Consider the following 12,437-nt stretch of genomic DNA (forward strand, 5'->3'; position numbering starts at 1 on the left):
ATATCAGGTAGGGCTACGACCTCCCAAAAGATTTGAATGCTAGCCTGCTATAATCAAATACTGCTTTTCCTTGAAGGTAAATAAGTCCACTCCCAGGTTTTCCCATGGTTGGTAGGGTAGGTCATGTGGTAACAGAATCTCTTTCTGCTGGTGGTTAGCACCTGACCAGCAGGTGTCACACCCATCTACTAAGAAGTGGAGTTTTGTATTAATTCCCATCCAGTAAACATGCACTTGAGCCCGTCTAAGACAGCTGTCAGTGGCCAGGTATGAGACATGTATTTTTTGCATGACATCCTTATGAAGTGGGGAAAACAGCTCTTTGTCCTTGAAATACAATTCCATCCTGCACACTCAGCTCATCTTTCATTGAAAATATGGCTGTGATCCTACTTGACCGTTGCCTTCTGGCCACTCTGCTCTTGACTGTCTGTAGTTGGATTTCCTTTTCCTTAGCCTCTTTGATTTCCATTAGCTTCATTGTTGAACCTGGGAGATTTAATCCATTAACATGCTGCACTATATCCTGATCTCCTTCCCTCAGCTTGTTGATGCTGGGTATCTGTGCCCTTCTCGGGGCATCAGCTAACACCAATAATTGTCCTGGGCAATATCTGATCTTACCTGGTAGTGCTGGAGTTGCATCAACTTGTGCTGCAATCTTTTTGGAGCACTAAGAAGAGGCTTTGCCATGATTGTCTCTAGGGGCTTGTCTGATTAAACTATTACTGGGTGGGCATCACTGTACTGAAGGAGTCGCTCTGATCCAAATACCATGTTCAGATGCTCTTTTTCTGTTTGGGCATACCCCTGTTCAATCTCTGACAGGGCTCTGCTGGCCTAAGTTACTGGCTGCTCCTGCAAAAGAGCTACACTCAAGCCCAGTGTACTTCTCCTGGCTGGTAGTACTTCAGGAGAGGGGGGGTCCATCACCATTTGCTTCAGCCTTTCAAACACTTGTTGCTGGGGACCTACTCAGTCCCACTCAACATCCTGCCGTGTGTGAACTGATGTATGGGTTCCACTGACTGCAGCAGGTACAAACAGAGCCTGGACAGAAATTTTATCATTACTATGAAGCCCAGTACCCCCTTTCATATCCACTGGAGCTGGCATGTCTCTGACTGCCTTGATCTTGTTGGGATCGGCTTTCAGTCCCTCTGCTGTGAGCAGATGTCCAATGTATGTTGCCTCTCGCTATTTAGTTGCATTTTTTCTGGGTTGAGTTTTTTATGTTCTCGTCCCTACTTCACTGGAGGAAGACTTGTAATTTTCTGTCATGGTCTCATTCAGCTTCTGTCATAGTGCTCCCTTCACCTAAAATTAGGATATCATCTGCAATTATTTATGTCCTTTCAGTGTTTGGGAGAGTTTTCTCTGGAACACCTCTGGTGCAGAGCTTATGCCCATTGGCATAAACAGCCATCTGTAGTGACAAATGGTGTTCACAGGTTGTCAGCATGGTGGACTCTCTATTGAGGCTTATGTGCCAAAACTCATTCCTCACATCGCTGTCAAGGTTCTGGCTTTGGAAAATTCTGGCAAGATGCCATCAATTGTTGGCAGTGGAGAGTGGCATCTTTTCAATGCCTGGTTCAGTGGCTTTGCATAATGCATAATTTGTTTGTTGGCTTCTTTACCACGACTATGATGCTTACCCAGGCTGTCCTGGACTCTGTAGAAGCTATGATATCCCTGCTCTGCAGACTTCCAATCTGCTTGCATACTGGATTACATAGTGCCACAAATTGTCCTTTGTGGTAAGTACACACTTTCCACTATGGAGTCTATTTCCAGTCACAACTTTCCTTCAAGGCACCCATTGCCCTTGAAAACATCCCCATATACTTTTTAAATTGTTTCTATTACTGTCCAGGGGACTCCCCCTTTTGCTTCTTGCACTGCAGGTATACAACTCTGATGCTGCACCCTGTTCAGAGCCCTGGCTTTATAAGTATTCCCTAAGAAGGGTCTGTGGTGCTTACCATTCACCACTACAACTTCAGTTGGTACCATCAGTTTTTCAGGTTATTTACTTTGAGGTCATATTTCCCCATGGGCTACATTATGCTCTCATTGCACATTATAGAGTGTTTCAGAGTAGCAGCCGTGTTAGTCTGTATCCGCAAAAAGTAAAGGAGGACTTGTGGCACCTTAGAGACTAACAAATTTATTTGAGCATAAGCTTTTGTGAGCTACAGCTCATTTCATCGGATGCATGCAGTGGAAAATACAGTGGGGAGATTTTGTATACACAGAGAACATGAAACAATGGGTGCTACCATACACATTGTAACGAGAGTGATCAGGTAAGGTGAGCTATTACCAGCGAGGGGGGAGGGAAACCTTTTGTAGTGATAATCAAGGTGGGCCATTTCCAGCAGTTGACAAGAACATTTGAGGAACAGTGGGGGGGAATAAACATGGGGAAATAGTTTTATTTTGTGTAATGATGCATCCACTCCCAGTCTTTATTCAACCCTAAGTTAATGGTGTGCAGTTGCAAATTAATTCCAATTCAGCAGTCTCTTGCTGGTGTCTGTTTTTGAAGGTTTTTTGTTGAAGAATTGCAACTTTTAGGTCTGTAATCGAGTGACCAGAGAGATTGAAGTGTCCTCCGACTGGTTTTTGAATGTTATAATTCTTAATGTCTGATTTGTGTCCATTTATCCTTTTACGTAGAGACTGTCCAGTTTGGCCAATGTACATGGCAGAGGGGCATTGCTGGCACATGATGACATATATCACATTGGTAGATGTGCAGGTGAACGAGTCTCTGATAGTGTGGCTGATGTGATTAGGCCCTATGATGGTGTCCCTTGAATAGATATGTGGACAGAGTTGGCAATGGGCTTTGTTGCAAGGATAGGTTCCTGGGTTAGTGTTTTTGTTGTGTGGTTGTTGGTGAGTATTTGCTTCAGGTTGGGGGGCTGTCTGTAAGCAAGGACTGGCCTGTCTTCCAAGATCTGTGAGAGTGATGGGTCATCCTTCAGGATAGGTTGTAGATCCTTGGTGATGCGTTGGAGAGGTTTTAGTTGGGTGCTGAAGGTGATGGCTAGTGGCATTCTGTTATTTTCTTTGTTGGGCCTGTCCTGTAGTAGGTGACTTCTGGGTACTCTTCTGGCTCTGTCAATCTGTTTCTTCACTTCAGCAGGTGGGTACTGTAGTTGTAAGAATGCTTCATAGAGATCTAGTAGGTGTTTGTCTCTGTCTGAGGGGTTGGCGCAAATGTGGTTGTATAGAGTGTGTTTGCTTTGTCACAGATGTGTCCGAGTCCAGTTCACCCCTGAGTAATCATGTCATAAATATAAAGGGAAGGGTAACCACCTTTCTGTATACAGAACGATAAAATCCATCCTGGCCAGAGGCAAAACCCTTTCACCTGTAAAGGGTTAAGAAGCTAAGAGAACCTCACTGGCACCTGACCAAAATGACCAATGAGGGGACAAGATACTTTCAAAGCTGGAGGGGGGAGGACAAAGGGTCTGTCTGTGTGATGCTTTTGCTGGGAACAGATCAGGAATGCTCTTCAGAACTTCTGTTAAGTTAGTAAGTAATCTAGCTAGAAATGCGTTAGATTGCCTTTTGTTAAATGGCTGGTAAAATAGGTTGTGCTGAATGGAATGTATATTCCTGTTTTTGTGTCTTTTTGTAACTTAAGGTTTTGCCTTTTTGTAACTATGTTTTGAATCTGATTATCCTGTAAGGTATTTACCATCCTGATTTTACAGAGCTGATTCTTTTACTTTTTCTTTAATTAAAATTCTTCTTTTAAGATCCTGATTGCTTTTTCATTATTCTTAAGATCCAAGGGCTTGGGTCTGTGTTCACCTATGTAAATTGGTGAGGATTTTTCTCAAGCCTTCCCCAGGAAAGGGGGTGTAGGGCTTGGGGGGAAAGACGTCTCCAAGTGGGCTCTTTCCCTGTTCTTTGTTTAACACGCTTGGTGGTGGCAGCATAGGGTTCAAGGACAAGGCAAAGTTTGTACCTTGGGGAAGTTTTTAACCTAAGCTGGTAAGAATAAGCTTAGGGGGTCTTTCATGCAGGTCCCCACATCTGTACCCTAGAGTTCAGAGTGGGGAAGGAACCTTGACAAATCACATCACAGGAGGCCCTGGCTTTACCTTATTAACATTGTTGCATGGTCAGAGGTTGATATTATCCCTTGTTGCTTTCTTGTCCCAACCACCTGAACCTGATATGCTCTTGGACTCAAGGAAAGAGCCATGTTGTCATCACTGCCATCTGATATGTCATCCTTCTCTTGTACACGTCTGACTGAATCTTTCAGAGACCTTCCTCTGCTCTTGCCCACACTCCTAAAATGGTTCAACTTGCCACGTTCCTTGCAATGCTGTGCTAGTGCAGGGCACTTCTCCTTTACCTGCTCATGCTGTCACCCACAGTAAATGCCTCTCATTATGGGTATGGAGCCCTGGCTACCTGCTCTCCTTTGCTCCTCACTGCATGTACTTCTGGGGGGGTGCTGTTATGCTAGGGCTCTCATCCTCTCTCATGAGGCTTCTGCTTCATGCCTGTGTCTAAATATCTGTTTAATGTGAAATTGCCTTCCCAGATAAGCTGCTCCAGCAGGTGGTGATCCCAAGTGCTGCAGATTATCCTGTCCCAAATCAGGGAGTCTGTCAAGTCCCCAAAATTGCACGTAGCAGCCAGTTTGCATGAGGCAGTAACACAGGGGCCTATCCCCTCCCCTTGGGCTTGGTCTCTCGTGAAAACCCTGTGTTGCTCCACAGTTTCATTCTGCTTTGGGAAGCAATGGTCCCCCAGGGCTCCTAGAACTACTGTGATACTTGAGACAATGGTGAGCTTCAGAGTGCTGCAGATCTCTTTCCTGGTTTCCCAATAAGGTAAAATAACACTTTTACTGTCCTGCTGTTGTGAGCCTCCTGCATGGCCAGGTCTGTGTACAGCTCAAACTCCTTCTTCCATGGGTCCATCACTGGGGTAGGTTTGCATCTGCAAAATCCAGGACTCTGGGGGCCTTCAGACTGAGTTCCTTGGCTCCTGCTGCCAGGTGCTGCATTGCAGAAAACTCACAGCTCAGATGCTGCCACCTTGTTTCAGTAGCAAAGAGTGAAGCTGAATGCAGATTAAGTTGAATAAGTGGAACTTTATTAAACCTTGTGCACTGCTCTATGTGACTGCCTTGCCGCCATCCTAACTTCACCTGTTTCCTGTTCCTCTGGTGTCACCTCAATAACAGCCCCTCCATAGATCATGGACCCTGTGACTCCAGTTCCACTTATGATACCGTGCTTTTAGAGCTGGATGTTCCTGGTTCATTCGCAGTGTATAGGCCGAGAGGGCAGCATCACACATGTTCTGACTAATGTATCACACTCGGCCTCTCATCATTTTTGTTGCTCTTCTCTGAACACTCTCCAGTTTGTCAGTGTATTTCTAGTAATGTGCCCAGAACTAAAGATAATATTCCAGGATCAGAGTTGTATAGAATGATTGGCTCCCTGCTGTGTGATGTGACGCCTTCAAACAGGCAGCCCCAAACCAGCCATGTCATGCTGTAAACTTCTATTTAATAATTTCTTGTTCTGTCACACCTAGTTTTGTTTCAATAGCTCTGTTGCACTGGTTTCCTACTGAGAATCTCTGTTCCAGATTATCTTTCCCCAGTTACATTTGTGACGCTGGGAGACCAGGTGCAGCTCATGCCAAGGCTCCTATGCTTCAACTGAACACTATAAATGCATATCTGGAAACAAGTCTGCATCACCTGGGTGTTAGTATTGGGAAAATAGGTCTTACATTTATAAAAATGTGTTTAGACTTCATGAAATGCTTGTAAATTGCTGCATGCATTAATCTCATTTATAATGTCTGTCTTCCATGTGATAAGGTAATATTTTAGGGTTTGCGCCATAATTGTAAAAGCATTTGCTCTGAAACTGTAAATCCCTACAGTCAGGAGAGGCGCGTTACCAAGTGTGAAATATTAGTTTGCCACAGAAAGTGATATCTTCTGCTCAACAAAAGAAGGCTCATAGACACCAGACAAACCATTGTGGAACAACAGGGGACAAAACTCTTTGTTGATTGCACCCATGAAGAGGAGATGTATATGAGGACTTGTCCCATCAGCTTGAACTCTGGGGGAAGGGAATAAAAATCCTATCTTTTGGAACCTAAGACTGTAACTCATTTGTGTGTGTCTGTTTACTTGCTTTATCCTTGCAAATAATTCTATTTTTGTCTTAGTTAATAAATCTTTAATTAATTTATTATAGGATCAGCTATAAGCATTATCTTTAGTGTGAGATCTGAGGTGCAATTGACCTGGGGTAAGTGACTGGTCCTTTGCGACTTGGAATAACCTGAATATTGTGGTGATTTTTGGTGTAAGGAACCATCTATCATAAAGACAAGCTTACCTGGGTAGCCAGATGGGTTGAAATACCCAAGAGGACTGTCTGTGACTGTATGTTGAAGTTGCTGTAGTACCTGAAGAGTTCACTTGATACTTGATTAGTGAAATCTAAGTACGAATTTGGGGTGTAAGTCCTGCTTCTTAACAGTCTGCCCTGAGTTTGGAACTCACGCTTCTGAGCCCCTCCTGACAGCTTGATAACATTAGTGTCCAAGATTGAATGTATTTTATTCTCTTCTTTCTGTGTTTATAATCTATTATTATTTTTTAGTAGTGCTGAGAGGCCCCAAAGGAGATCGGGGTCCCATTGTGCTAATCATTGCACAAACAATGCAGATAGCTGACACAATCTTGGAACAGTTAGCAATTAGCTTCAAGAACTCATGGAGGATGGGTGAGTACCAAGAGGACTGGAGAAGGGCAAACATAGTATCTATCTTTTAAAAGGGGAACAAAGGACTCCAGGAATTATAGACTAGTCAGCCTAACTTCAATACGTGGAAAGATTTTGGAACAAATTATTGAAAGAATCACCTAGAGGATAATAGATTATAAAGAAAAGCCAGCATGGATTTGTCAAGAACAAATTATACCAAACAACCTAATGGATAGGGGGAAGCAGTAAACACGACATATCTTGATTTTAGTATGGCTTTTGACACAGTCCCACATGACATTCTCATAAACAAACTAGGGAAATGACAACTAGATTAATTAACTCTAAGGAGGGTCCACAACTGGTTGAAGTACTGTACTCAATGTGTAATTATCAATACACTGTCAAACTGGGAGGGCGTATATAGTGAGCCTCCACAGAGGTCAGTCCTGAGTCTGTTATATTCAGTATTTTCATTAATTATTTGGATGGTGGAATGCTGAGTACACTTATAAAATGTGGGGATGACACAAGAGAGGTTGCAAGCACTTTGGAGGGCAGGATTAGAATTCAAAACCACCTTGATAAATTAGAGAATTAGTCTGAAGTCAACAAGATGAAATTCAATAAAGACAAATGCAAAGTACTTCCTACGATGGAAAAAATCAAATGTGCCGCTACAATATGGGGAATAACTGGCTAGGTGGTAGTACTTCAATAATGTGAAGTGGTTGTGAAAAAGGCTAATATCATTCTGGGATATATTAACAGGAGTGTCATACATCAGACAAGGGAGGTAATTGTCCTGCTCTACTCAGCACTGGTGAGGCCTCAGCTGGAGTACTGTGTCCAATCCTGGGTGCCACACTTTAGGAAAGATGTGCACAAACTGGAGAAAGTCCAGAGGAGAAAAACAAAAAATGATAAAAGGTTTAGAAAACCTGGCCTATGAGGAAAGCTTAAAAAAACCTGGACATGTCTAGTCTTCAGAAAAGAAGACTGAAAGGGGACCTGATATCAGTCCTCAAATATATTCAGGGCTGTTATAAATAAGACTGTGGTCAATTGTTCTCCATGTCCACTGAAAGTAGGACAAGAAATAATGTGCTTAATCTTCTGCAAGGAAGAATTTAGATTAGATATTAGGAAAAATCTAACTAAAGGGTAATTAATCTCTGGAATAGGCTTCCAAGGGAGGTTGTAGAATCCCCATCATTAGAGGTTTTTAAGAACAGGTTAGTCAAACACCTGTTAGGGATGGTCTAGGTTTACTTGGTCCTGCCTCAGGGCAGTGACCTGGACTTGATGACTTCTCAAGGTCCCTTCCAGCCCTACATTTCTATGATTCTGTGAAGCAGACAATCTCTGCCTTGAAGAGTTTGAAATCTAAATAGATGAGGCTCGGAGAAATGAAGTGTTATCTCCATTTTACAAATGGATAAGTGAGGCACAGAGTTTAAACTCCTTGCCCAAAGTTTACACAGAGTGCAGTCAAAAATTAACCCAGATCCCATGAGTCCTAGTCCAGCACACTAACTGTAAAACCATCCTTCCTCTCAGCATCTTTATATTATTTCTTTTGTCTTCACTGTGCTCAACTCCTCCCAGTTTGGTTTCCTCTCTGAATTTCTTTAATTTTCTGTTTAATCCTTCTCCAGATCATTAAATAAGATTGGACATAAAGTCAGTAAGCTACTAGGGACCAAGCTGATCTATTAATGCTTTACTTTTTGATAACAATTCAGGCAGTTCTCACCCCCATCAGTGTTCCTATCAAGACAATTATGAGAGTAATATTTCACAAGTCAATGTATCAAGTGCATTAATAAATCTAAATATACTGGGGCAAATGCTCAGCTGGTGTAAATTGACATAGCTGCCAATGGAACTATGAGAATTCACATCTGAGGATCTATCCCATTATACTTATACTCCTTCTCCTTCACCTACTATTTTTAAAATTATATCCACAAAAGCATTCAGAAAGCCTGGCAAGATGTGGGATAAAATCCTGGCTCCACTGACGTCAATGAGAGTTTTGCCATGGACTTCAAAAGAGCCAGGATTTCACTCCTGTTCCTTACGATCCCATGCTTCTAGGGTTCCTAGCTCCATATTACTCTAGGTATTTGGTGATTTTCCTCTCTGAATATTTTCTCCTTTATTTTAGGAGGGCTGGAAGCTGGACTTCACTGGAATGTTACTGCCAGTATCACTCTTCCTTCCCTTCATAGAAACCGGAACCACATTTGCTTTTCTTCCATTTCCCAGGTATATCCTCTAGCCTTAAATTACCATTGAATTCCACTGAACAACATTGAGTTCCTATAATGGAGACCTTCCCTTCATGCAGGACAGATATAATTTTAAGGCTCTACTGCTCCCCAGTTTTCCTTAACTTTAAACAAAAATAATTATCAGCAGAACATTAAAGGTTAAACTGTATCTTTGCCATAAACCTGGAGAAAGGGGCAGGGCACAGATGCACTGCCCCAAGAGCAGATATAGAACTAGATTGTAACTCAAAGTCACAGTCTGGTTCCTCCCTTGTTCTGTGCCAATCCTACACCTAGGGCACATTACTTCCCCTGGTACACTGGCTCAGCAACCTGCCCATTTGTCACTCACAGGTGCAGGATGGAAGTTGCCACAATGAAACTGTTCTCCTCCTGCATGGTGGGTAACCTACATCCCTTCATTCCCTTGCCTGAGCACATAAATCAGCTCACAACTGAGCCCTATGCTTTTTAGGTAATTCCATGAATACTCTAGCAAGTACATTCCCTAGCATGTATATTATCTCAAATGATTGATTTGCATATGTTCACATCCCCTGTCTGTTTTTCAGTCAATATTTGTCTGACAAGGTCTATAATTATGCCCTAATTCTTCAAACTTTTTTCCTTGTTAAAGATGGATTTTTAAGAGGAGTCAGGGGTCTCCACTGGTTTTAAGAATTTCATTCTCCTTATTTATTTATAGACAACTTTTCTCTCTCTCTGGTACCTCTTTCCACCCAGTAGACTATATTTGTAAAAAATTGTAAGATGGGGATAATGATATTGCCCTCCTTTGTAAAGTGCTTTGACATCTACTGATGAAAGCACCATATAAGAGATTCATATTTATTAAATAATATTAGTAAAATTTATACACGATTTCTCATTCCCCTTTTAGTTAGTTCACTACCAGTCTTCTTTTTTGTTTGTTTGGCTGCCTCTGCTTTTTCCCTGAAAGCCTTAGCTGATCTTTTCTATTTTTGTCAGGTTACCGCCACCATTTTCTACTTGTGCTGCAGATTTTCTTTTTTAACCTCAGATATTTGAGCAGTCCCATTGGCCCCTAGACAGGGTCTGGCGGATGCTATGGAAGAAGTAAAACAGGGAGCTTCCTAGAGATTCAGTTCTTCCAGAATTAAGCAAGCCATTGTATTAAAGCAACAGCACATTCCAAGGTGACTTGATTCAACAGCCCTATTAATATTGGCTCTCCAGCTAGTGGCTCACAATACTCTCAAGCATGCCATTATCAGAGTACAATGACAGAGCCCCTCTTGTTATTTTTTGGGAATGTGGTGGTTTGAAGTACTAATAGACTCTGTGGAATTTATATTAATTGACCCACAAGGTACGGAAAAGGTTGAGGGGCTCAGTTTTTCACTGAAATGTTTGCAAATGTAACTTGTCTCAATATCTCAGTCAACATCAGAATTATTTGCGAAGGTAAATTCCACTGCTGCCTGAGTGGAAGATAGACGTCTGAATGGAGCATTTTCATAAATCAAATGTTTGTTCGGCCATATTTTGTCAGCTCAAAAGCACTTTGCTGCTTGATGAGAGTACAAGATTCCATCCTCTGCAAAAGAGCTGAATGCCAACGTGATGCTTTTAGTTTTCCATGACCTTTCAAAAAATCTCCACAGGTGTCTATTCAAAGCATTGAATCTGAGTCTCCCAAAGGAAAAATTAACAGTGCCACACATATTAATGTGCCACACATAAATACTGACTGGAATATTCAGAAAAGCACATGCTGCACCTCAGAATGGCACCCTCAGATTCATCATTCACATATGGTTGTGATATTTCATACAAAGCATGCCATATCAGGTATCCTATGGAAGGTCATTATCTGCTGAAACCCGTGTTCTGTCCAAATATGTATATAATTAGTTATATATAAAGTTATAATATTTTGCTGTATGATTGTTACTGAAATATGCTGTAAGTTTGCTAGGGACATACAAAGGCCCCCCACCCACGAGGGTGCTCCATGACCATTAATCAGCAGGGGAATTGTGATCAGAGGATTTACAATTCAATGACATTGCCCAAGTCCACACAATGAGGACCTACTGTATCACTGTGACTCAGCAAAGCTCAAAGGGACATGCTGGGCAAGTGTCTCCCAGGCACGTGGATTGAGGGTATAAAATAAGGAACAGTTGCAGAATATCTTGGCCTTTCTCCTTCCCCACCTACACCGGAAACAACTGGAATGCCGAGAAGACAAATGTCATCTGAGGATACTGGTCCAGTTTAAGGGACAGCATGTGTATAAGAACTGTAACATCCAGTGGCGTGAGAAAACTGCCGATCTAAATACTGCCTAATGTAATAAGGTTTAAGATTTAGATTGTGTTTTCTTCTTTTGTAACTTTCTCTGATCTTTTATGCTTACCGCTTATAATCACTTAAAAATCTATCTTTCTGTAGTTAATAAACCTGGTTTATGCTTTACCTACAACAGTGTATTTTGCTTGAAGTGCTTGGCAAACCTCAGCTCAGGTACAAAAGCTGGTGCACGTCCTCTCTACATTGAGGGAGGGACAGACTGGGTTATAAACTTACACTGGTCAGACTTCCGACCAGGGCAGGATGGTACAGCTCAGGGGTGCTAGGCTGAGGGAATTCACTGAAGCCTCTCTACTCTTAGTTCATGAGTGTCTGTTGGAAGCATTCATGTAACTCAGCTGGGTGTGTCCTTGCCTGTGGATGTCTGTGTAAGTGCAGTATCTGCCAGAGGTTTGCAGGTTAGCACAGCATCACAGTGTGTGAAGGAGCCCAGGAAAGAGGGCTCAGCAGCACCCCAGTTCCAGGTTGCACCCTGGAGACTCCATTACAGTTGGTTAGTTTAATTTCAGGGAACAGACCTTTTATTTCATATGTGAATGCTTATTCTCTAATCTCAGCAGCTCTATGCAGTACCTTTTGAGATGAGCGTGAAGCTGTTTGCAAAAACCACAAAATATTCTCTTAATTCAAATAAGTTTACGTAAACTAGTCATCAAAAGAATCTTTCCTGGCAAGACTTTTGGTATACTTCAGGGCTTGGCTACACTTGCAAGTTAGAGTTCATTCAATCAGCCCTGGGCGCCCTAACTCCTGAGGTGTCCACACTGGCAAGACACAGAGCACCTGAACTCTGCAGCTGGAGCGCTCCTGGTAATCCACCTCCATGAGAAGCATAGCTTGCTGTGCCCCAGCTGAAATGCCCGGGTGTCAGTGTGGACAACATGTTGCATTACTGTGCTGTGATTGGCCTCCAGAAACATCCCATAATCCCCTGAAGTCAAGTGGCCACTCTTCTCATTGTTTTGAATTCAGCTGTGGGCATGGGGATAGCCTTTTTCAAAGCTCCGTTTCTGACAGCCGGCAT

The 12,437-nt window shown here is 42.4% G+C and overlaps 1 long non-coding RNA gene across 1 annotated transcript in view; it reads left to right on the top strand.

The window, feature by feature from the left end:
- The window catches only part of LOC142069482 (uncharacterized), a 38,598-nt gene extending 27,101 nt beyond the window's left edge, over positions 1-11,497 (top strand). The window contains exons 2-3 of the long non-coding RNA XR_012665339.1: positions 8,950-9,050; positions 10,046-11,497. This is a non-coding gene — a long non-coding RNA (uncharacterized LOC142069482). The remainder of the gene's footprint in view (positions 1-8,949; positions 9,051-10,045) is intronic.
- The last annotated feature ends 940 nt before the right edge of the window (positions 11,498-12,437 follow it).

Source organism: Caretta caretta, chromosome 1, assembly GCF_965140235.1.
Source record: "Caretta caretta isolate rCarCar2 chromosome 1, rCarCar1.hap1, whole genome shotgun sequence".
NCBI classification, from domain to species: Eukaryota; Metazoa; Chordata; order Testudines; family Cheloniidae; genus Caretta; species Caretta caretta.